General features: G+C 42.2%; 1 long non-coding RNA gene across 11 annotated transcripts in view; it reads left to right on the forward strand.

Moving 5' to 3' along the window:
- LOC110255853 (uncharacterized) overlaps window positions 1-24,974 on the forward strand; it is a 386,752-nt gene that overhangs the window by 301,260 nt on the left and 60,518 nt on the right. The window lies entirely within an intron of this gene.

Below are 24,974 nucleotides of genomic sequence, written 5' to 3' on the forward strand. Positions count from 1 at the left end.
AGCCACGTATCGACCACCCAGATTTACCAGATGTTAACATTTTGTTACACTGGCTTCAGCATTCTCTTCTTTGTTTTAAAAAGAAAAAGGAGACACAGCTAAACCTGGGCTTTCATCCATATCCTTCCCTTTCTTTCTAGAGGCTGAAGTTTTGTATATCAGACTGTGCATATGTTTGTAACCCTATTATATGTATATGATAAGCAATTTATATTACCATCCTGCGGAGGTTTTTACTTAAATTGTATCACACTGGATTTACCCTTTTGCATCTACTTTTCGTCATCAGCATGTTGGTACATGTTGATCAGTTCAATTTGATCAGTTCTCTGATGGGATTCCAGTATGCGAATAAACCCATTTATTTATGTATTTCGCTCCTGGAGGATAGTAACTTTGTTCCAATTCTCTATTTCACTGCTACAAACCTGGTTGCAACACACATCCTTGTGACTATCCCTGGCCCAGGTCATGGCAGCCCTTCTAGTCTAGAGTAGAGAAGGTTTGCTAGCCAAAGGGACCCTCCATTTAGGAATACGCCTCTTCAGCTGTGCAAATAATATTGCTCTCCAGATGGCTGTATCAAATCACCCAAGGGCACTGGATAAGAGTCCTTCTCTCTCCATTGTCGCATACAGAGGGATTAATAGTTTTTCCAGTCTGATGAGTTGAAATAGAATTTCATCATGGGTTTGATTTGCATTTCCCTGATTCCTAGCAACATTGCAGAAATATATTCATATGTTTACTGGCTATTCTCATTTTCTTTTCTCTACATGGCGGAATAGTCGCAATTTTTGCCCCCTCTTTTATTGGGTTGTTCGTTTGTTTCACTAAGGTGAAATATATATTCTATAGTCTAATATTCTTTATATATTCTAATCTCTTATAGGTATATGTGTTATATAGATTACAATTATTATCTTCCAGTCTATAGTTTGTTTTCACTTTATTTGTGTTGTTTGTTGATAGCAGTTTGAGTTTTTAATTTTAGTTAGGCCACCTTCAGCAGTCTTTAGTATTTCATATTGTGTGTGGATAAGCTTTACGTAATAAAGGCTGCTCAACAACAAGGACATGGGTCCTATATTTTCTTCTTTTTTAAAGTTTATCTTGCATTAAAATTCTTAATCCAATTGAAAGCGTGTGTGTGCGTGTGCATGTGGTAGAGATAAAGATCCAATTTCATTCGTATTTATACAGTTAATGATCTTAGTAGATTTTTTTGGTGGTCTGTCATGTTTCTATTACAAATCTGTAATGGCATGTCACAAGTCATGTTTCGTTATGAATGTGGCCCTGGGTTTTGATCAAATACTTTTTTTTTTTTTTTTGCTTTATAGGGCCGCACCCGCAGCATATGGAAGTTCCCAGGCTAGGGATTCAATCGGAGCTGCAGCTGCCAGCCTACACCACAGCCACAGCAACACTGTGGGATCCAAGCCGAGTCTGCAACCTACACCACAGCCCACAACAACGCTGGATTCTTAACCCACTGAGCAAAGCCAGGGATTAAACTCACATCCTCATGGATCCTACTCAGGTTTGCTACTGCTGGGCCTTGATGGCAACTCCTCAAATACATATTTTTAACAAAATAATTTTATGTAAAAACTAATTCTAAAATATCTATTTATGCTTTAGTTGCTATTTTGTATTTATATTATATTTTATACTAACAAAGATTTAGAACATAATTTGGAGCTTTTTCCAGATCGTAGTAACATGTATTTAACAAGTTTTTTATTTTTTATTTTTTTATTATTTTTTATCTTTTAGGGCCACACCCATGGCATATGGAGGTTCCCAGGCTGGGACTGAATCAGAGCTGTAGCCACTGGCCTACACCATAGCCAAAGCAATGCCAGATCTGAGTGGCATCTGCAGCCTACAGCACAGGTCATGGCAACACCAGATCCTTAACCACTGAGCAAGGCCAGGGATCAAAACTGCATCCTCATGGAAACTAGTCAGATTCACTTCCCCTGAGCCATGATGGAAACACCTTAACAAGTTTTTAAAACTCAGTTTTATACTATTAAACAATAACTACACAAATCCTTAATCAATGTAGGAGATATACAATTAAATTTTTCTATCTTTTATGTGTTATCTGTAATATAAATGACATTGCTAATTTCACATAAATGATGACTTTACCTTTGATTTTATTAAAGTGAACAATATACTTGTAGAATTAATCTGACCCAGGTGTAATGGAGAAGTGAATGCCCTTTGAATGGACATTTGGGCTTCTTGAATATCTGTATTTTAAAGCTGTAAGATAATATAATAAATTAATGGTATTAGTATTAGATGAGAACATTGTCACTGTTTGCATAAGAGTGAAGGTTTTTAACTATAGCTGTGTCATGAATAAGCTGTCTATGAGCAAGCCCCGTGTGTGAGTGCTCCCTGTAGTTCCTGCTCTTCCTCTTACGCATAAAATAATTGGCATGCAAGTAATTATGAGAGCCAATATTGTAAGTTAATATTTTGGCAGAGCTATTGACTGTGCGCTGAGTGTTCCTGAGGTCTCCCAGATTTCCCAGCCTTCTTGCAGTTGGGCAGGACCATGTGACTGGCTCTAGGTGATAAGCAGGATCTGAGACTTGCCGATGCACCGTCATGAGAGGTCAAGCCTGGGTCCCTGAGCCTGGGGAGGTGCTGTTGGAGAGGTACCACTGAATGCACATCATTCATAGGCAGTGATCTTGGCACACGTAAAAGACATACAGCTTGGTGACTGATATCCCAGGGTTGTTTGCTTAGACCGCATCATGTATGCATCCTGACCGTTCAAGCGTTACTAGACCGGTGTATTTTTCAGGGTGGATGCGGGCGCTCCATAAACATACCGAAAGATGTTAAAAATAATTCTGAGCATGATATACAAAATTTTAAGGAGTTCCCACTGTGACGCCGTGAATTAAGATTCCGACTCTAGCAGCTCAGGTCGCTTCAGAGGCACGGGTTCAACCCCCAGCCTAGCACGATGGGTTAAAGGATCCAGCATACAATGTAGGTCACCTCTGTGGCTTGGATTTAAGCTCCCTTTTTTTCAAACTGTGGTCCAGCAATATTGGCATCGCCTGGGTGGGAACCTGCTTGGTTCTCAGACCCCAATCGGGCCTGTGAATCTGCATTTGGACAAGATACCTGGCTGATTTGTTGCTGCTCACTGACGACGTTTAAGAAGCTCTGATTTAGATGAGTACCTACAAATATTACTGACTCTCATCTTCAGGGCCCAAATTGGCTTCTAGGTTTACACTTTCGTTGTTGCCAGTCCCTGCTATTAGAATTTCACAGGCTGGAGTTCCCTGGTGGCTCAGTGGCTTATGGATCCAGCATCATCACTGCTGTGGCACAGGTCACTGCTGTAATATGGGTTCAATCCCTGGCCCGGGAACTTCCACATGCCACGAGCATGGCCAAGAAAATTCACAGGCCTTTGAGAAAAGAACAAAGACAGACAATGCGGGATCCGAGCCGCGTCTGCAACCTACACCACAGCTCAGGACAACGCCGGATCTTTAACCCACTGAGCAAGGGCAGGGACCGAACCCGCAACCTCATGGTTCCTAGTCAGATTCGTTAACCACTGAGCCACAACGGGAACTCCTCGAGTCTCTGATCTTTAAGAGTCCATCCATATGGCGATAAAAGGTTACACAACAACATATAGCATTTGTTTTGTTGGAGGTTTACAGAAACATTGTGACCTGACCTATGTGAACAGCTATAAGAATAAAGAATTCCTACACCAAGAAGTTTGCAACAACCAACCACACTCCCTCCCTAATCTTGCTTTTAAAAGTGCTTTGCCAAATCCCTTTGAGGAGTTCAAGGTTTTGTGGGCATAGCCACCCATCTCCTTGGTCCTGCAAGAAATATTTCTGTCCCTGCTCCAAGCTCCCCTCATTTCCATATTGTTTGGCCTCACTGTGTGTTGGGCACATGAGCTCTCATTTAATAACATACATATCTGTGTAATTGCTGAACCTTGAAAAAATAAGGGATCTTATTCACTTTGCTTTTGTATTTAGAACCACGAAGACTAAAGGGTTTGGTATACAGTGGGAGCTTATTAAATGCATTGACTGCGAATACCTTTGTTTGGGTCAGGAGCCATGTCACATATCAAATGCTTTTCACCAGAAGATTAAATTTTTCCTAGAAAGAGAAGCTTCACACAAAAAAGAAAACATTCAATCTGAAAACTGACTAATTGCAGAATCCAGAGGCCAAGCTGTGAATTGTTTTTGACGGGAAATCTTGAGGGTTTTTGGCCAGGTTCAAAGCTATTGTAACAGCTTTGGAGATGTTCTAAGTCAGCTGTGTGGGTGTCTGCTGCACATGAAGTTACCCTTGAAACTCTCCTCTTGTGAATGAACTGTGTTATTTATTCTCAGTGACAAACTGGAATAGAATATGGCCCAATACTAGAAATTTATTATGACGGAAAAATAGTTCTGCTTAAGGATTATGTGGACAGCATTTTACAGTTAAAACGGATATAATGCACTTTGTCTTGGGTGGGGACCGACTCCAGATTTTTGTTATGTTTAGTTTTGGAGGTTCTTTCTGAATTGATGGTTTCTTGGTATAAAATAGTCACGGTTCAGTTCCATGTCTTTACTGACAACTGAGGGAACCTCTAATCAATAACTCACTATATATTCAGTTGGATCTCAGATAAACACTGTGATGAGTCTCATTCCATTTGTAGCTGTTATATTATCATACATCACATGGTTCAATACCAGACATTGAATGATACGATCTTTGAGCTGAGCTCTCCTTTCTGAATCTGGATCTGTCGGCTGCTGAATACAAAAGACCACTTACTCTGTGTGCTTTCCAGGGTCTATGGCAACTGATCAGCTAGTGGGCAGAGTGGGCGGCCACATGGAAAATCTTAAAGATGTAGAGATATGCCTTCCTGAGAGCGGAGGCTTATGTGTTGGTTTCCTAGGGTTGTGGTAGCACACACTGGGTGGGTTAAAACGGCAGGAGTTTATTTTTTTACGGTCCTGGAAGCCAGCCGTCCAAATCAAGGTGTTTGCAGAGCTGGTTTCTCCTGAGGGCTCTGAGTAGAACACTTCCTTGCCTCTTCCAGCGTCTGGTGATGGCTGTCAAGCCTTGCCGTCCTTGACCTGCAGGCACATCCCTCCAATCGCCACTCTGTCCTCACGTGCCATCCTTCCTGCATATCTTTGGCGTCATATGGATGCTCCTCTCTGTGGATTAGAGGCCCACCCTGCTGCAATAAGGCCACATCTTTTTTTTTCCTCTTCTTCTTCTTCTTCTTCTTTTTTTTGTCTTTTCTAGGGCCGTGCCCACGGCATATGGAGGTTCCCAGGCTAGGGGTCTAATTGGAGCTGCAGCTGCCGGCCTGCGCCATAGCCACAGCAACGCCAGATCCAAGCTGCATCTGCGACCCACACCACAGCTTACGGCAACGCTGGATCCTCAACCCACTGAGCAAGGCCAGGGACCGAACCCGCAACTTCTTGGTTCCTAGTCGGATTTGCTAACCACTGAGCCACGACGGGAGCTCCTCTTCTTTTTTTTTTTTTTAAGTTGTATTGACGTCGAGTTGATGTACGTCGTTGTGATCGTTTCTGCTACACAACAAGGTGATTCAGTTTTACATGTACACACACCCGTGCTTTTGCAGATTTCTCTTCCACATAGATAATCACAGAATAATGAGGAAAGTCGCCACTGGCCAGTCATTCCACATACCTCAGTGTGCACGTGCCAGTTCCAGATCCCCAGTCCCCTGCCTCCTTTAGGCTCTCATCTTAACCCAACTAATTACATCTGCAAGGACCACATTTCTATATCAGGGCACTTTCTGAGGTACTGGGGGGCAGGACTGCAACATGCCTTTTTAGGGGGACCTATATCCATTCATAAGGACTTCTGGTGGAACATGCCTTTGTAGAAACAACTCATGATTTTCAGAGCAGCCCTTTACGCAAGCAACTTCTGATGTGTTCAGATACTGGAAAAGAAGGGAGATTAACTCATGGGTTGTAGGAAACAAAATCACAGAACCTTAGAGCTGAGAGTTACCTCAGACAACTTTAGTGACTTCCTTTTTTAATTTAAAATAATAAAACAGCACAAGTTTATGATAAAAAATACTCAACTATATTAAAGAATGAAATTCCTCATACACTATTTCTTATCTTTGGAGGAAATCAGTGTTAATTTTTATGTTTGTTCTTTCTGCAATAGTCTATGTATATTTAAGAATATATATGTATATATACACACAGATACATATGCATCTGTGTGTATATATAAGTGTATAAATGGAGTTACACTAAATACACTTCTGTGTAATTTGCCTTTTTTATTTTATAATAAAGCTTGTAGCCCAAAGGTATAACACACTAGTTTTCAAAATGAGCTCTATACAACCCTGGGCTACACACAGGTGTTTCTGGGGCTATAAAAATTAAACATTTATTTTCACCAGACAATTAAAATGTATGCTGCCTGAGGGTCCTTTTTATTACTTTCATCTATTTTTTTATATTTGGGGGTTCCTTAATAAGATTTCATTTGAAAATAAGAGTTTTATTGCAAAAAGTGAATGCAGAGAAAAGTAGAAAGAATGGATTAGAAAGAATTCATCTGGAGTTCCCGTCGTGGCGCAGTGGTTAACGAATCCGACTAGGATCCATGAGGTTGCGGGTTCGGTCCCTGCCCTTGCTCAGTGGGTTAACGATCCGGCGTTGGCGTGAGCTGTGGTGTAGGTTGCAGACGCGGCTCGGATCCCGCGTTGCTGTGGCTCTGGCGTAGGCCGGTGGCTACAGCTCCGATTCAACCCCTAGCCTGGGAACCTCCATATGCCGCAGGAGCGGCCCAAGAAATAGCAACAACAACAACAACAAAAGACAAAAGACAAAAAAAAAAAAAAAAAAAAAAAATTCATCTATTTCAATCATCTCATTCTAATGCTGAGGAAACACAGGTCCAGAAAAGGGCATTAAAGCCGTAACGGGAGGCAGTGTATGTCCTAATTTTCCTGGTGCTCTACAAGGTCGAAAGCTTTCCTGTGATGGGTGAACCTCTGATGCCGTGTTTGTGGGAGCTTCCTTTGTCTTCCTTTTGTTGCTCACTGGATCTCAGCTCCTTGCTTCAGGATTCTAGAATTGATGAGGGTCATGATTTTGTCGGAGGGTGGTGCGGATAGAAGTGGGAGTTAAAGGAAACGAAAGGTTCTGGTGAAAGGCTGTCTCACCTGGAGACCAAACCAGGTGGACAGGAGGTGAAGCCATGACGGTCAACATAATGCGGAGAAATTCAGGAATGGAGAGCATGGAGTCTTGGGAGAAGATAAAGTGGGTACCACGGGTTACTGGCATCTGTTGGTCAGAGAATGAAACACAGAGTTGAAAATATGATGGAGAGAAGTTCTGGCGATGAGACGCAGCAAACTCTGGTTGTGGGTGATGACGAGTGACCTGGAAAAGAGATGAAGCTGGGAAAGAGGTAAATGACCACGTGGAAACTCCATGTGGATATCAAAGAACTTCATGACACTGGTGGAAGCTGGGGTGTAGAGTAACACTGTCCCCCTTTTGATAAACCCCCCAGGGACTGGCGAGCCAGCCAGGAGCTCTGGAGATGATGCTGACATGGCAGGATTACAGGACATTTAAGCAGGAGTGAAGGAGGGGGACCATGGAGCCAACAGGAGGGGAAAATACCTCATTGCTTGAGGCACTGAGGCTTTGCAACACAGCTTCTGAAGACGGTACAAGGGATGTAATTTCTGGATAGGGCCCAGAAGATGAGGACATGCTTAGGAGAGAGTTCTGGTTTTTGCAAGGTCAAACCTACATGACTGCACTGGGAAACTCTTCGAGACTGGCCCTAATAGAGGAGAAGGGACCCACCTTGACAGAGTCTATAAATGGGGTCCGACTGACGAATATCTGTCCGGCATCCCCGTGCGTGATTTCGAGGAGGAGATGGACGTATATTTCAATTGCACATGGCCTGTCCGACTTTCATGTTAACTCCCTCTTGTTAACGCATCCTTTTGTTGTTCCCTGAAATGTCAAAGGACAGAGGGTAATGAAGACGGTGGGTGGAGAAGAGAATGCGCTTCCCTTTCAACCCTTCTTTTTCTTTTCTCATGGCTCCTTTCACTGTTTTCAGCATGAGGGAAGCTGTCCACTATGGATTACTGTAAGTGCCATGTAGAAGATGTGGGTTTTGATGAAAAGTGCCCCCTGGCAGATAAAAGAGGAGGCCAATCAGGGCTAACCCTAGAGAAATAAGGTGTGAGGTGTCATTCGGGTCCCGCTGTCGGACTGTTTTAACTGGGCTCCATGATGGAATGATGAGGATGAAGATAAGGGGGCATAAAGAGACAGTCCATGTGGACTCGGGGCTTTGGATCATGGATTGCACCCAGCAACTGATTCTGCACTGACCTTAGAAGTAAACAGTGCTGGGACCAGAATTACGTGGCATTTAATAAATAATCTATGCAGATGAAGCGTTTGAAAAGCACTACCATAGATATGCTTTTGCTCTGAGTGTTCTGGAAGAGAAGTCCCTTTAAAATGACCCCAAAGAATTAGAAAGATTATATCACAAAGCAGAAAGATATGTAAAGACACAATTTTATAGCCCTAGATTTATAACTCACCAATTGCTCTTATTTCCTCCATGTGAACCACATTCATAACTCTGAATCTTTATTCATGACGCTCAGTCTTTTTGATATTTTTCCAAACATGGCAATCTGTCTTCTGGAGATGGTCTTAAATAAACCAAACCAGTGTTAAGATAATAAAAGAATTTAATTTTGCCATTTTTCTATGTGCTTTATATCATTTTCTTCTCAAACTGTCTGTGGTAAAAAGCCAGATTTTTACATTTGCTGCTCATTGCAAAACCATGTATTTGTAATATACAAACAAAGCGAAGTGCTAGGAAAATGAAAAGAGAAGAAAGGCACACAAAATACACGTCTCAATCTTTTAAATTATCACATTGGACAGACATAAAATCCGTCTGTCACAGTGGCTCGATGTCTGTCTAGCCCAGAGCAGGTAGCCGTTTTGGACTGAGAAGCATGGTTTACCCGGATAAACTCCCTCAGTCCAGCGGGGGCACATCCACTGCTCCCTGCTGGGAAACCTCCACCGTCCCCAGCAGGGCTTTCAAGATGCCTAAGTCCCACTTCCCTTCCCTAAAGGGCTCAGTCTGATGCGAAATTTCTGCTATTTCGGGCGCTTGCTAACTCAGCCCTACACAATTTTCTTGGAAGCCTCTTTTGTTAAATCATCATTTTTAAAGGTAAAACCATGAATTCCATCATTTTAAAATGCCCTTTGCCTGGAGTTTGTGTTGTGGCTCTGTGGTTATCCGACTAGCAACCACAAGCATGCGGGTTCGATCCCTGGCCTCCCTCAGTGGGTTAAAGATCCAGCATTGCTGTGAGCTGTGGTGTAGACCGCAGACACAACTCCAATCCTGCATTGCTGTGGCTGTGGTGTAGGCCAGCAGCTACAGCTCTGATTCGACCCCTAGCCTGGGAACCTTCATATGCTGCAGGGGCAGCCCTAAAAAGACAAAAGACCAAAAATAATAACAATGATAATAAAATGCCCTTTGCCCTCAAATCTAGTTCTGTAATGAATTTTTTGTTGTTGTTACTGAATAATTACCCGCATTTGTATTTCAGTTCAAATTCTAGATTTTTTTTCTTTTTAATACATGCCTGGAAATTCCTTCATGGTCCTTTCTTATTCGATTTCCTTTTTTGTTATTCAACAAGAAAAATATCCTGGTATCTATCTTTCCCCATGCTGCGAGCTTCACTCTGTTTATTACTTCAGTATTCTTTTGACTTTTAATACTATTACTAAAGGTGGTAATTGTACCTCTTAGATTTTTATTGGTTCATTTGATAAGAGTTTAGTCTGTTGGTGGCTCAGAGGGTTAAGGATCTGGTGTTGTCACGGCCAGGGCTTGGGTTCCATCCTTGGCCTGGGAACTTCTGCATAATAAAAGAAAGTGATGAAAATGCTTTAAAAAATAAGAGCATGGTCTATTTTTTATATGGTAAAGTAAAAAATATCAAATGGTCCTAGATGCCCATGAACATCTTACAAAATCTCGCTTTATGAAGCTATAAACTTGAAATGTAATTATTCACTGATTAATATTTCAGTGAGACACCACAGTTATGTCTGTGCCCAAGGGACTTTATGATGACCTCCAGTCCTAGTTCATATTTACCCAGATTATATGGGAATGTTACAAGGGACTATAAACTTTATTAGTGAAGAAATACGGTGCCATGTTGCCCTCGAATTTACCAGGCTCTCACTATCGTAGGAAGAAATTATAAAACTTAGACAACCTTTTGCTTCACGATGGCGGTGAATTATTATCTATCACGATGCGCTCTCCGCCCTGCTTGCAAGTTGATTTTTGGATGATTTGTTCCGGTTTTTCCAGGTAAGGAAAATAAGCTGATGCCTGTAGTTCCGGGGTCATTGTTCATCCCACTTTTAAATACAGACACTGCCTTTGCCCTTTTCGGATCCTCTGGTGCTTTACTGGTGTCCTCCATGTGTCCTTAAAAATCACTGCCAGTCACCTGATGAATATGCAGCCAAGTCCTCTGACATAATAAACTGGTAGACCGACGCATTTGAACAAATCTATTCTTTAAAAAAATTTTTTTTTTCTTAAGTAGAAGGAAACAGGAAGACGGAGTCCCCAGCAGTACAGAGATAGAAAACCAGAGTCTCCTGGCGGCCTAGTGGATTAAGGAGCTGGGATTGTTACCATTGTGGCACAAGTTCAGTATCTGGCCTGGGAATTTCTACATGCCAAGGGCATGGCCAAAAAGAGAGAGAGAGAGAGAAATCTCTTAAAGATAGAAAACCATTTACTTCCAGGAGCCTATTTGGTTCTGATAAGAGAACACCAACCAAGCTTTGATAGGAAAGCTCCATTAAATATGATTTCTAAAGAGTTCCCATCGTGGTACAGCAGAAACGAATCCGACTAGGAACCATGAGATTGCAAGTTCGATCCCTGGCCTTGTTCAGTGGGTTAAGGATCTGGTGTTGCTGTGAGCTGTGGTGTAGATCACAGATGAGGCTCGGACCTGGCCTTGCTGTGGCTGTGGTGTGGGCTGGCGGCTACAGTTCTGATTAGACCCCTAGCCTGGGAAACTCCATATGCCATGGGTACGGCCCTAAAAAGACAAATAAATAAATGTGATTTCTATTTTTACTTTTTTTTCATTTTTTAAAAGTTGTATTGCAGTGTAGTTGACTTACAAGGCTGTGACAGATTCTGTTGTACAGCAGAGGGATTCAGTTAGACATGTACACACATCCTTTCTCTCTCAGATTCCCCATACTGATGATCACAGAATATTGCTGCACCGCAGGTCCCGGTGAGCCAGTCTTTCCACCTCCCTCAGGGTGCATGTGCCAATCCCAAACCCCCAGTCCATCCCTCCCGCCGACCCGGTCTATTTGTTCTTATACAAACACCGTGATGTATTCAAATACTGGCATGCTAGTTTTATGCCCCCTCCCACAAGGCAGGCCGAAAATGAACAGCACTTGTCACCCTTACCAGGATCTCCACCAGCATTGCAAATCCACGTGGCCCCCAGAGAGGGCTAGGCTGAGGCGGAGCGACCAGCAGCCGTGTGAGGGCGGAGACCCGGTTCCGGAAGAGCTCGGGAGCTTTCGGTGGATGCTGCGAATGAACGAAGGCACAGCGCTGGGGTCAGCTCTGCCCTCTCCCTGAGCTTACTGCTGGGAGGGTAGGTTCTTTCTGACTTTTAGTAGGATGCTCTCAGAAGCTCTCGGCCCAAACCAGCAGTTTGTCCTCACTCGCCGAGGGGAGAGGATTTAGGGCAGAATTCTTCCCCATCTCCACTCACTTGTCCGGATCAACCCAGGGAAGGGCTTGGCCCTCCCTCCAGGGAGGCCCGCGTCTTCACGTGTCCATTCTGGGGGCGGGGGGAGGGGGTGGCAGGGGTGTTGCAAACTAAGTCTGGGGGCCTCGCATCCGTGTTCTGTAGTTGTATCTTCTGGTACCCAGTCCCGAGAACTAGATGTCGGTCTTGTCATCTGGCAAGCTCAGTTAATGGGTTAATTTGCTTATAAAATATTTAAGAAAAGCCTATCTGTTGCCTGAAGCAGGCAGTCATCTCCGTACATAAATCTGGCTAGTTGGAGCAGATAATGCTGCACGACGATTCCCCTAACTTTACATTTCTGGGAGAAATAGAATGCACGTTTCCTAGGCTTTCCAAACCATCTGGAGTTGTGGGGGTGGGAAAACGACATTTACTGAATGAAGCTCTAAATCTCTCTACCGAAGCCAACCTCCACCCCTGCCCCCACCCCCACAGCAAAAATGGTAGGTAGAGCAGAGGTGTAATAACCACCTTTACCTTTGAATACCAAACGCCACTTCTACAAAGCCTAGGTGAGTGCATCATTGATCATGTATTTCTATGCAGATCTCAAAGAGGGACATTTAACACGCGGACACACATCAATGATACCCAAGTTCCTAATGATCAAGGATAGGAGTTCCCTGGTGGCTCAGTGGGTTAAGGATCCAGCATCACTACTATGGCTCATGGTTACTGCTGTGGCTCGGGTGACCACTGTGGGGTGGGTTCAATCCCTGGCCTGGGAACTTCTGCAAGTCAAGGGTACAGCCAAATAAAAAAAGGAATAGACAGATATTTAGCATACTTGGACAGAGGCTCTGAGTAGTCTGAGAAAGCTGATAACTGTAGTTAATATGCCTTCGTCTTCACGTGTTCACTGGCACCAAAGTGCCTTCCATAACAGGGACTGAGCAAGTGAAAGAAGTATTCATTGTGGCCCCAAGGGGGGGAAAATGTACTTCTTTTGTTGGTATTGATGGCCACTCAGTGTTTAACTTTAGGTGTTATTGTTAAAATACTACACGTGCGTTTTTGGTACAACCTGTACGTTTGGAAAGCATGTCATTACAATTGGCAGAATTTGTATTAAGAGTTTAGTTGTAGCTATCAGAGAATCTACAAATACAAGCTTGGTGATAAAAACAGAATTTAAATCTTGAACTAGAGAAAAATGAGAAATGAACGGGTAAACGGAAAAGCAGAGAGTGAGAGAGGTTTGTTTCATTTTTTTTTTTTTTAACCTAATTGCGAGGAAAAAAAAAAGGAAAAGAAATGGGAACTTGGCATGCCTTGAACTGAAGGTGACCTGGCAGGGTCCATCAGAGGCAGCATTTTGTTATATAATTTAATGACCCTCACATACTTCTATCAAGGTGTCTGAAGCATTTTTTCCCCCTTTCATACAAATCTCATGGTAACCTTTGCTCCCCAGTGGTTTAAATCACATTCTTAAGGGATTAAACTGTTATGACAAAAGAGGAATGTTTAGATATTGTGCTTTGCAGCTCCAAATTTGTCAGATTAGAAACTGTGTATTTTATAATCTTTAGATCAAAGAAGCTCTCCATCAAAGCTTTATGTCTACTACAATATTTTCCCAACCTTTGTTGAACCTGAATTGTTTTGGATTATCTCACATCGGGTTCACTGAGTAAGCCTAGACTAATGTGTGCAGGGAAAAGCTTTCGTCCAAATATTTTAAACATTTTGCATGTGCAGGGCTGGGGCGCTAAGCTCCAGGTATTCACTGACGGAGTGGGCAGTCTGCCTTGACAGGCTTTGTAACTCCGGTCTCATAGGGATGCTTTCTGAGATGAGTATGACAGCTAAAACCCTATAGGGCCACCGTTTACCTTCCATTAAGAACCCTGCTCACTTTCTTTAACTGGCTGACCAGAGCGCTCAGTAAAGAGGCCTTTATAGAGTTTTTTACATCTCCATGGATTACGTATCATTACCCCTTTGGAAAAAGAACAGCTCAATTTTCTCAGAAGAATGGTTTGTCAGAGCCAGGCAGTTTGTCTTTATCCATCTCTAAATCCAGCCATCATGTTTCCCAAACAGGCACAAAGCAATGATCATTCAAAGTTCAAACTGCCAATTAATTTAGAACCTGCTCCCTGAATTCCTTTATTACGGTACTGCTGTGAATCCAGAAAGGCAAGCATGAGGTCAAAGTAACTTGATGGTATCCCTCATAAAGATCTTTGTATGTTAAAGGAACAACAAAAAAAATCGATACCGTCTTTCTTTCAACAGAAGATATTTTCAAAATCACATCTATGGCTAGACAATATGTTTTTAAGGGAAGCCAAAATTAAGATTAAGTGCTTTAAAAATCACTTTTTGCTATAATGAATAGGGCAATGCAAGGATGCAGCACATGGAAGATGTAAGTCGATTGCATTTATTTCTGCATGAAAGATGTCTTTCCTTCAGAGATCATAGAGTGTAAGGTGCGTTGCAGAAGAGATGAAGGACTTATTGAAGATTGTAAATATGAACATGCTGTTTTCTCTTCTAGACCAGCACCTATATTGTCACGTGCTGGTCTATTTCTCAAATGGATTGAGGAGAGGACCAGATTTGAGAGGGTGCAGCCCTTACATTTATTGTTACTCATAGAATTGTGTTCATCACATAAACCCACAGGAGCAATGTCTTGTGTTTTAGTACTGGGAAGAGTTGTGGGGTTTTGTTTTTTGTTTTTTGTTTTTAAAGCGACTGCTTTGTTTATAACTCAGGTGCACAGTAACTCCTGCATCTGAGCGTTCCCTCCCATCCTTCTGACTGCTGGAACCCCTCAGTCTAGGTTTGCAATCTGTCTCCAGCAGGGTGGAGAGGAATTTTCCAACATCTCTTTGCAACCTAACTCTACTCTCGATGGATCCCATTTTGCTTTTCAACTTGTCATGTTACCTTGAGATTGTTTTTATTACCTATCTTCGTTAACTTTCTTCCTGTTCTATTGTACATATCTTTGTAAGTTAACATGCTCTTGGGAACAAGGAAAGGATAAGACAACAACAACAAAAAACATAGGGCCTAGGAGTTCCCTGGTGGCTCAGTGGGTTAAAGATCAACTGTGGCTCGGGTCACTGCTGTGGCTCAGATTCAATCCCTGGCCCAGGAATTTCCACATGTCACAAATTTAGCCAAAGAAAAAATATAGAGCTTATATTTTTGTAAAAATCCCTGTGAAGTAAAAGGCAGAAGTTGAAGATGTGCAGATACATAACATCATTAGAACAACGTTGCACTGGTCTGGAGTGGGTCCCGGGAGACGCTTCTGTTTCTGCAGGCGCTGTCCATCAATGTACACCTGGCCAGAGTCCACCAGCGGCATTGCTCACTTTGCCTAGTCCCAGAAACCAGCCAACTGGGCAGCAATAATCCTTCCCCGACAAAGGTCTGTCCTAGAAGAAGTTACATGGTGTCAGAAAACATCCTCTCTGTTCTCAGGGATCCAGTGCTTTGCTGAGGGAGACAGATTAAAATGCCTTTAGATGCAACTAGCACTTATGTCAGTCTAGACATAACTAGCTCTAGCTTTGCAGAGCTATCTTTGCATCTGCAGGAAAAGGAGCTGCTGGGGTGGTTGAGGAGAAAGGAAATGGGGAATGCTGGGAAACTGTGCGGTCCTAACTCAGGGGTCAAGGAGAATGTGGGGAGCAGCCAACAGGGTACTGGCCACGGCTGGACCCTGGAGAGTGCAGTGAGATTTAGAATACCTGCTTTTCCCCAAGTCAGGGTCATTAGAAGGCTTAGCTGATTCAGTTTGGGAGAATGTTGCTGTTATTTTTAAATTAAAAAAAGTAGAAGAGAGATTTAAGGAGTTCCCTGGTGGCCCAGTGGGTTGAGGATCTGGCATTGTCACTGTTGCAACTCGGCTGACTGCTGTGCTCAGGTTTGATCCCTGATGTGGGAACTTCCACATGCCACAGGCACAGCCAAATAAAATAAAATAAAATAAAATGAAATAAAATAAAATTACAGACTGTGGGAAGTAACCACTGATTAATTTGAAAATTAATGTCCTTAACAACTGCAATTTACTAAGCAGTATTTTGTCCTTGCTTTTCAGTTTGTAGCCACTGTTACGCATACTCTTTATGGCTGTCTTGAGATGCAGTCATTGGTCCTATAATTTACAGATGAACAAACACACGGACACACTCATTGTGGTCCCTCAGCAAATCATGACGAAAGCAAGACTCGAACCCAGGTCTAGCCCCCAGTGATGTAACTCATGGGGTGATTTATGTTGACTCCCAAGAATAAATGCCTCTTTCATGCTGGTTTTCTAAGCTTTATTGAAATTGGCCCATTCTGGATATTTCACATACACTGATCATATAAAACACGTGACTGGCTCCTTTCACTTACCATAATGCTTTCAAAGGTCATCCATAGAATGACTTGAGTGAACATGTTTTAGCGCTCTGTTCCTTTTTATTGCCTAATAATGTATGGATTTACCCCATTTACGTACTCATCCACCGACTGAGAGACATTCTTTCCACTTTTTGGCTATGATGGACAACAGGGCTCTGAGTGTGTGCACAGCTTTTTGTGTGGACACATGTTTTCATTTCTCTTGGATAAATACCTAAGAGTGGAACTGCTTCCTGATGCGGAGTGCTACGTTTCGCATTTGGACAAACTACCAAGCTGTTGCTGGGATGGCCTCGCCACTTTCTCCACATCTTGCCAGTGTCTGTCTCTTTGATTCTGGTCGTTCTGGTGTGTGTGAGGTGGTGTTTCAGTGTGGCTTCGATCTGCATGTCCGCAATGGCTAGTGATGCCGAGCATCTATTCCTCGACGTCTGGGCCATGTGTACGTCTTTGCAGCCTGCCCCCTCCCCAGGAAGCTTCCATAACCCGAGACTGGGTCGCGGGGACACAGGGAGGTCTGCATTCAGGTTGGCGCTCACCTGCAGGGGCACTTCCATTACGATGAGCAGAACTGGGGAGGGAGTGGGCTTGGCTCAAATGCCACAGACTCCTGGTGCTCTTACTGAGATTTAGTTGACATTCTTCAATAAAGGTTTTTCCTTTTTTTACTGTAGTTCATTAGGACAGGTTCCAGGGGGCTGGTTGTGTGTGTGTGTGTGTGTGTGTGTGTGTGTGTGTGTTTAGTAATTTCCCCCAGTTACAGTTATTGAACTAGGAAAATTGTCCATGGAGCTCCTCACACTGCCATCTGGAAAGTGTCACCTCTGACTTTTTTTGTAACATTCACTTCATTGATGACTTAGCTTGAGGTCAGTCATAACTCTTCCTGGATCTTTCTGCTAGATATTGGATTTCCTTGATGTCTCACCGATTTTACCTTCACATTCCAATGACATGTACTTCCGATTTCTCTGGTCATTCAGGCTCGAATTTACTCCCATCATTTTGTAATATCACATTCCCCACTGATGTGGTGATTTTTCATTTTATATCTGTATTTTATAGAGTAAGTATTAAGAATTCTGCCTAATGGGGCATGTGCGGAATCGGAAGCAGCAGTCCTTTCCGGCAGTCAACGTAATCTTGCAGTAGCTTCTAAATATATCTCAACATTTGATGGTCAGATTCTCTGTTCCTCCAAGTAGATCATTAATGCCTAAGTCTAATAGCTTAGGTGCTACAGTCATTTTTATGCTACAGCCCAAACTCACATTGCACTCCTAGCTGAATCTCTTTAGGATAGGACACTTCACTAAAAGCCTTAACTACATGGTCCCAGTACATAGAAACCATACCACACGCTCTCATCAACCAGCAAGCTCCGTCATGATAGGGCTCTAGGGGTCAGACTCCGAAGCCTCATCATCGTCGACGGTCTGTGTTTATTGTTGTCCTTTTGCTGATGTGGCTGCTAGGCTCTCAGAGACAGAAAATGAACCATCTTGCCTCATTTGCTTCTTACGAAGCCATTTCGATTGTTCCAAAGTGGCACAGTCCTGTGGTGCTTACAGAGTATGGATTTCTGTGCACGTGTCCCGACGCATGTGTGATGAGGATGTGCTGGGGTAACCAGAGGGGAGAGAACTTCAAGGGGGTTGTGGCACCACTGCCAGCCTGTGTCTGTGGCTACCTTTTACGTCCATGGCTCTTGTCATTTCTAGATGTGTCTAGAATGTAGATATTGAATGTAGATATTTGATATATTTGTGGAGTAAGCTAAGAGACTCTTACATCCAATTTTTAGAAATAGCTTATTCATACTTGCATTATACCATTCCTACTTACATTATTAAATTTACTTTTATCGATTTCATCATGTGTCAACATCATATTTTAAGCACTCCCTAAATTATATAGACTGCTCTTATGAGCTTTCATTTCAGTGTTTTCCTCTTTTACCTTCTCCACCTTGTAAGATTTCACTGCTTCCTGGGACGTTTTTTACAAGTTCCTTCCCTTTACACACACACATACACACATGTGCACACGGGTTCCTACTCTCCCCTTTTACTTTATGGTAGTGTGGGTATGTGTATGTTCTACAAAGACCGTCAGCAAGGTAAACCTCTAGGGTCCTCCGTCTCCCCACCATCAATGCTGCTTCTTTGTCTCTGATCTTGAATGTCAGTCCAGAGTTATGAAAAATACCAATGAACTTCGCCTTCACCGAGAAGTAAAGGATAAATAAGAATTCTGCAGACAGTCCCCCCCCAAAAAAAAGCCACCTCTGAGAAGGCATTGAAATTTACATTTATAGCAAAATCATGCGTGGTGTGCTACCTTGTGCTGTTAGAGCATTGGCTGGAAAGATGCATTAGACTTCATGTGTAAAAAGCCATTGAGTGCCATGGTGGGAGTTTCATGTTTAATCTGTAAGAGGGAAATTGGGAAAGCCATTTTTGTAGAAGCAGGTGATGTTATCTCAGCTCTATTTTATATGGATAGTACATTAATACCAAGGAGAGATGGATAGCCGACCAGAGGGAGAAAAAGGCTGGGGACAAGAAGATAAATGAGGGGATTGCTAGTGTAGCCTGGGGCAGGTAATATGAGTCCCTGAACTTAAGCAGTGCCAGTGGAAATGGGGTAAGTTGTTGGGCTGAAGTTCCCCAAAGTTGGGAAGACTTAAATGTACCCCACTGGGCTTCTGAGTAGCAGAGGAAGTGATGCTGGCTCTGTGTTCTCCAGTTTGGGGATCAGCTTTGTGGTGATTCCACTAACTGAGACATGGAAGGAATGCGCTCATTTACCCTGGAGTTTGAGATCTCTGTAGCACATCTAAGAAGAACCGTCTAAAGGGAACTTTACAATAGGATGCTCAAAGACCAAGAGAGAATCAGTGGCTGAAGAAATAAATAGAGAGTCAGCATACAGCTGGAAATTGAAGATGGGATGGATGCCATTACGTAGGAAGATGGTGCAGGAGGAGAAGAGAGAGGCTGTAGGGTTAAAAGAAGGGCTAGAAAGAGCCTCAGTGGGATGGTGACATGTGAGAGCAGGCTCGTCACCCAAGGGGACGGGGAGCTGGCAGAAGAATCAGGATGGGGGGTACTGATGGGGTGTATCAGGGAAAAGATCATTGACGCCGGACTCATCTGTAAATAACAAATTTACCCAGTATTTCACCCTTCTATCAGGAGCTTACAGAGTGACAGGGTGGGCAATAGCCAGCTGCCATTCATCTATAAAGAGTTAGCTGTCTTTGCAGGTTGTATCTGCAGTCTTAACTAGAATCCATTTTTCACATGGAAAAGCTGAAGATCAGGTGACAAAGCAAATCTGATTCCAGTTCTAGTCCATTTCCCCCTGCTCTGAGCTCTTGGTATTATAAGTCACCTGTACCATCAAACTCATACTTCTCAAGTATAGGAATCACCTTGTTAAAATGCGCTCGACCTGGAGTCTGGACTGAGATTCTGCATTGATAATATTCCCAGGTATTGACAATGCTGATGAGCCACAGACCACACCTGGAGTGTGGAAGCATTAAAAGATTTTTTTCTTTTATTCAGAGCTAAAGATCTAATTTCTTTCCTTTCTCAAGAAACTACTTTCTTTTTTCATCATGTATTATAGGAAAAGAGATTGGAAATGGGGCAGAAATAGATCCAATATACATTCAAATAGCTTCTTCCTTAAAAATTGTATTGATAGGAGGTTCCCTAGTGGCTCAGCAGGTTAAGGATCTGGCATTGTCACTGCTAAGGCACGGGTTCGATCCCTGGCTCGGGAACTTCCACATGCTGTGGGTGCAAAAAAAAGTAGTGAATATAATAACGCCTCCCTTACATTTATTGCATGATAGTGTAGAGTTCTTTTAGAACTATTTCCTCACTTGCCACTGTCCTAATTATCTAAATATTCAGCCACTATCATTACATAAATTATGTATATATATATATATATATATATATATATATATATAATTGAGATCACTTAACATTTATTTTACTTATAAATTTTTATTCAGGGTGACATTTGTGATGATTAAAAATTTCAGAGATGATTATCTGTAATGAAAAATTTTATGTCCTCTTGGACATAAAGTAAGTACAATTGAACCCCCAATAGCCAGGTTACCCTAAAATCAGAGCTCTAACTAAAATATGTGGAGGCCCTTTGTCTCAATACAAAGTATCTAACACAGGTGAATTTCTTAATGAGAAAAAGTAGGTTGCAATAATAAATACTGCCATTTATGGATTTTTTTTCCCTCCTTAAATCATGTCAGTATCAGTTCACCTCTGTTCAAATTGGTTTTTATCATCACCCACACTAAGACCCCAAATGACTTTCCCTAGATTCTTCTTCCCTTTTCCTCTGTTGCCCTATGTGCTAGGTCAGCGCCCAAACCCTCCCTATCCTTGCTCAATCTAAGTTCTCCTTCCCAAAATCTCACTGTAGAACCCAGTTCTCTTGCTGCCTTTTTCATGCCCAGGCTTCTCTCTCCATCCAGATTCTCCGCCCTCCTTTCTCGAATTCCCTGGGCCCTGAGTTCATCTCTTCTGGCACTTACGGCCGGTATTGTAGGTATTTGCTTATGATCCATAATGGGGTGCAGGAGCCACGAGCTGTTTTCCTCTTCTTCCCAGTCCTTGCCATGCCTGGGACGTTTGCGTCTCCACAGCGACCGCTTGGAAGCAGGTTGAATGAATTAAGCGGAGTTCTCAGGCGTGTACATTGGGTTCAGCAGGAGAATTGGGGTGTGGGGGTGCTCAGGCCCCTGTCTCCCAGGCCTGGACTTCCTCCTCTTCCCAGAAAATGCCGTTCCTCCTGGACATGCATCTCTTCCTCCATACTCTGGCATATGTGCTTTAAGAAGAGTAAACTTGGGGAGTTCCCGTCATGGCTCAGTGGTTAATGAATCCGACTAGGAACCATGAGGTTGAGGGTTCCATCCCTGGCCTTGCTCAGTGGGTTGACAATCCGGCGTTGCCGTGAGCTGTGGTGTGGGTAGCAGACGTGGCTCGGATCCCACTTTGCTGTGGCTCTGGCATAGGCCAGCGGCTATGGCTCCGATTCAACCCCTAGCCTGGGAACCTCCATATGCCGAGGGAGCGGCCCAAGAAATGGCAAAAAGACAAAAAAAAAAAAAAAAAAAAAAAAAAGAGTAAACTTGGAGCTTTTGAAAACATTTTTCCTTCCCATTTCTTTGAAAGCCTGTGATGAGCTGCTTTACATCTTAATTTCACAGCATTGCATGCCACATTTTACGATTCAAGGTTCACTTTTTTGCTTAGTTTTTCATAATTCAGACTATTCTTTCTTAAAAATAAAATGACTCACCATCAAAATACTTATCCATAAGTATTCAAAATACTTAGAAGAACTTACCATGTGAACATTTTTAATCCAACAATCTCAGTAGACTGTGAACACTGGTTACCAAAACAGGGCTACAAGAAAACCTACAGAAACCCTATATCATTAAAGAAATGCATGGTATGCTTTTCAGTTTAATTTAGCAAGAAATAGCCATTACACCATCTGAACATTTCAACTGAGGAACTTCTTATACATGAATCAAATATCAGGATTAATACTGCAATGATTCCATTTTTTATGACTCTTCTAGTTTTATGGTAGTTTTATTTCTTCAGTGGAAGCATTTCTAGGTCTAATAAATTTTTGCAAATATTGGAGCATTTATTTAATAAAATAAAGCAAGTTCCTTTGCTTTGATGTTACCTACAAAAGCATATCTTGAACTTGTCGGGTCATAAAAAATATTAATGAGTTTGTGATTTGTCATGAAATCTTTGGGACCAAAGAAATGAGTTTTAAGAAATAAATATGCCTTGAACCTTCTAGAATACTTTCTCCTCCTTTGCTTTAGAAGACAGAGTAATGTATTCATAATCGAGAGAATTTAGAGATTTCTCTGTGAGGTGAGCTGAAATAAGATTTCAAAACACTGTTGGGCTCTTCATGCTTGAGTAGCACAAAGATAATTATTTGTCATAACTGTTGCTGCCTAGCAGAATGACAGAATTAGGGAATTGTATTTTCGAACAAATAGTTTATTACTTTCTGCATTATTTTAAGCTAACATCAGTGTATAACTAAAGGGAAGGTTTTTTTCCTTTTTTCTTTTCTTTTTGAGTGAAGATAATAAGTTTATGCACAGTAGCCACTGTTCTGTTTTTCAAACTTTCAAATTTCACAATGAGATGAACTGAAATACCTCTTAATGCAAATACATCAGTGCCTGGTTAGCCTGTTTTAAGCCTCTGTGATTGACCGTCAGTTTCTTGGTCACCTGTCCTATGAGCCAAGTTTTCATTGACTATCCACTTTTTTTTTTTTTTTTTTTTTTTTGCTTTTTAGGGCCACACCTGAGGCACATGGAAGCTCCCAGGCTAGGGGTCTAATCAGAGCTACAGCTGCCGGCCTAATCACAGCCACAGCAATGCAGCATCAGAGCCACGTCTGCCACCTACACCACAGCTCACAGCAATGCCAGATCCTTAACCCACCGAGCAGGGCCAGGGATTGAACCTGTGTCCTCATGGATGCTAGGCAGATTTGTTAACTGCAGAGCCACGACAGGAACTCCAAGTATCCACATTTTCAAAGACCCTGGGTCGTATAAGACTTGCAGAGGCTTAGTTAGGACTCAGTTTGTCCTGGAGAAATTTACAAATTCTGGGAGAACGGACCATTTTCTAATTCATGCCCTTCCCTGCTTGTCAAAGATGAACGCCATGCCCGACAGGCTTTGTTCAAGTTTGTACTGAAAATTGGCTATTGATTCAAATTGGGATGGGTAATGCTTTGTCATCTTTGGGTTTAGTAAAGTTTTCATGGTGGGTGAATATCCTTAAGTTATAATCCCTCTGAGTGTTTGTCATCAGGATAACTAGCAAGGCCCCCTCCCCCCATACATTTTTCTTGAGACTTTCTGGGTTGGCAGCCAGTGTGTTTACTGACAAATCTATATGGCCATTGCATATACTGAGGGAAAAACTACAGCATCATCTAGATGATTATAATCTTGTTTAAATGTTGACAGATGTGATATCTGTGTAATATATATATTTACTCATAAGTATTATAAATACAGTCATACACATCTGTGTTTATTTGCCCTCTTTGTATTATGCCTCTTTAAAATTGTAAATATTTAATGAAATATTTGATCAGACTTAAATGAAGATGTAATGTTATATTGGAAAGGGTGACAACTGCATTCTACATAAACAGTACTTATTTTTTACGTAGAACCTACGAGCGAGAACACAAAAGGGAATAAAGGACCAAGGTTAAGAGCATAAAAGCTAATTGATATTTACTTCTTTATTTAAAAACCAAATAAAGCAATGCTTATTTGGTCCAAAACCTTAGACCATGCCAACATTTAGAGTAAATAAGAATATATAGAAAACTGTGGATCTCGGCTAGGTGATTAATAACTTTTTATCAGGGGATATTCTAATTTAGTGTCATTAAGATGCATGAAATACATATACTGAGCCCATACTAATTACATTAATATGCAACTCCGTATTAATGTAATTAAGACAAGATGGCGTCCATTCAAACTCGCCCCAAACAAAAATGCTCTTAAGACCGTGGTTCACAGATAATTCGAAGCTTTAGAAGTTCTTTGTCGCATTGTCTCTTTGTTTACATCTTGATCCAGACTTCTGTGTGACAAGCAAAAGCATAATAGCTAGCATCTCACTCAGCAGCTTCAAAATGTTCATCCCTTGATATTACTTAGACACTGTTACAGAGCGTTGTTTAGATAAGGTGGCCCCGTTATCTGCAGCACTGACCTTACAATGGAGCTGATTTGATCAGATGGCTTTAGGCTGTATCAGTAAATAATCTTGGTGCTGAGGAAATTATCTTGGGTCAGCCCTTGGATGAAGGGCTGTACAAAATAACAGGTCAAAACCTGACCCTCTCTTTACCTGTCTCCCAAACCCATATCCACACTCACTGTTTAATTAAGAGGATTGAATGCTCCATAGCTATAGGAAAAAGTGAAAACAAAACCAATGACTTTGAAAAGCTAGGTTCTTAAGTTTATAAGCGTTCTCCAGTGGGCTTTAGATGTGAATGCAAGTAAAACAGCCCCCTTGTCAGTGGATCTCAAACTTGCATGGGTATTGGAATCTGTGTTGAAAGACCAATTGCTGGCGCCCCTCCCTCAGAGTTTCTGACTCAGTGGTTAGGACCGGACCTAAGAGTCTGGGTGTCCAGTGTCCCAACCCACGTTGGAGAACCAGCGCTCTGCTTCTGGGTTCCACTTGGAAACAGTTTTGTCTCCTGTTTTAAAAGCAGTAGGGCTGCCTTGGAGGAAGGTTTTTCCTTTCTTCATTCCAAAAGGAGTCATGTAAACTCTGGTCATGTGTCTTGTGTGCTTGGTGGTGCTGCTCTAGGATGCCAGATGGAATACAGGACACTCAGTTAGGCATGACGTGAAGGTAAAAATCAATAGCTTTTCAGCCTGAGCATATCCCATGGGTAGATTTGCTAAGTTTGGAAAACCTACATTGAGTCATAAAATGTTAGATCATAGCCTATTTGTTTTGTCCTGAAG

The sequence above is a fragment of the Sus scrofa genome, chromosome 11 (assembly GCF_054392235.1).
Source record: "Sus scrofa isolate SSC_HxYL_T2T_F1_AM1 chromosome 11, Sscrofa_HxYL_maternal_Yorkshire_Landrace_v2.0, whole genome shotgun sequence".
NCBI lineage: Eukaryota > Metazoa > Chordata > Mammalia > Artiodactyla > Suidae > Sus > Sus scrofa.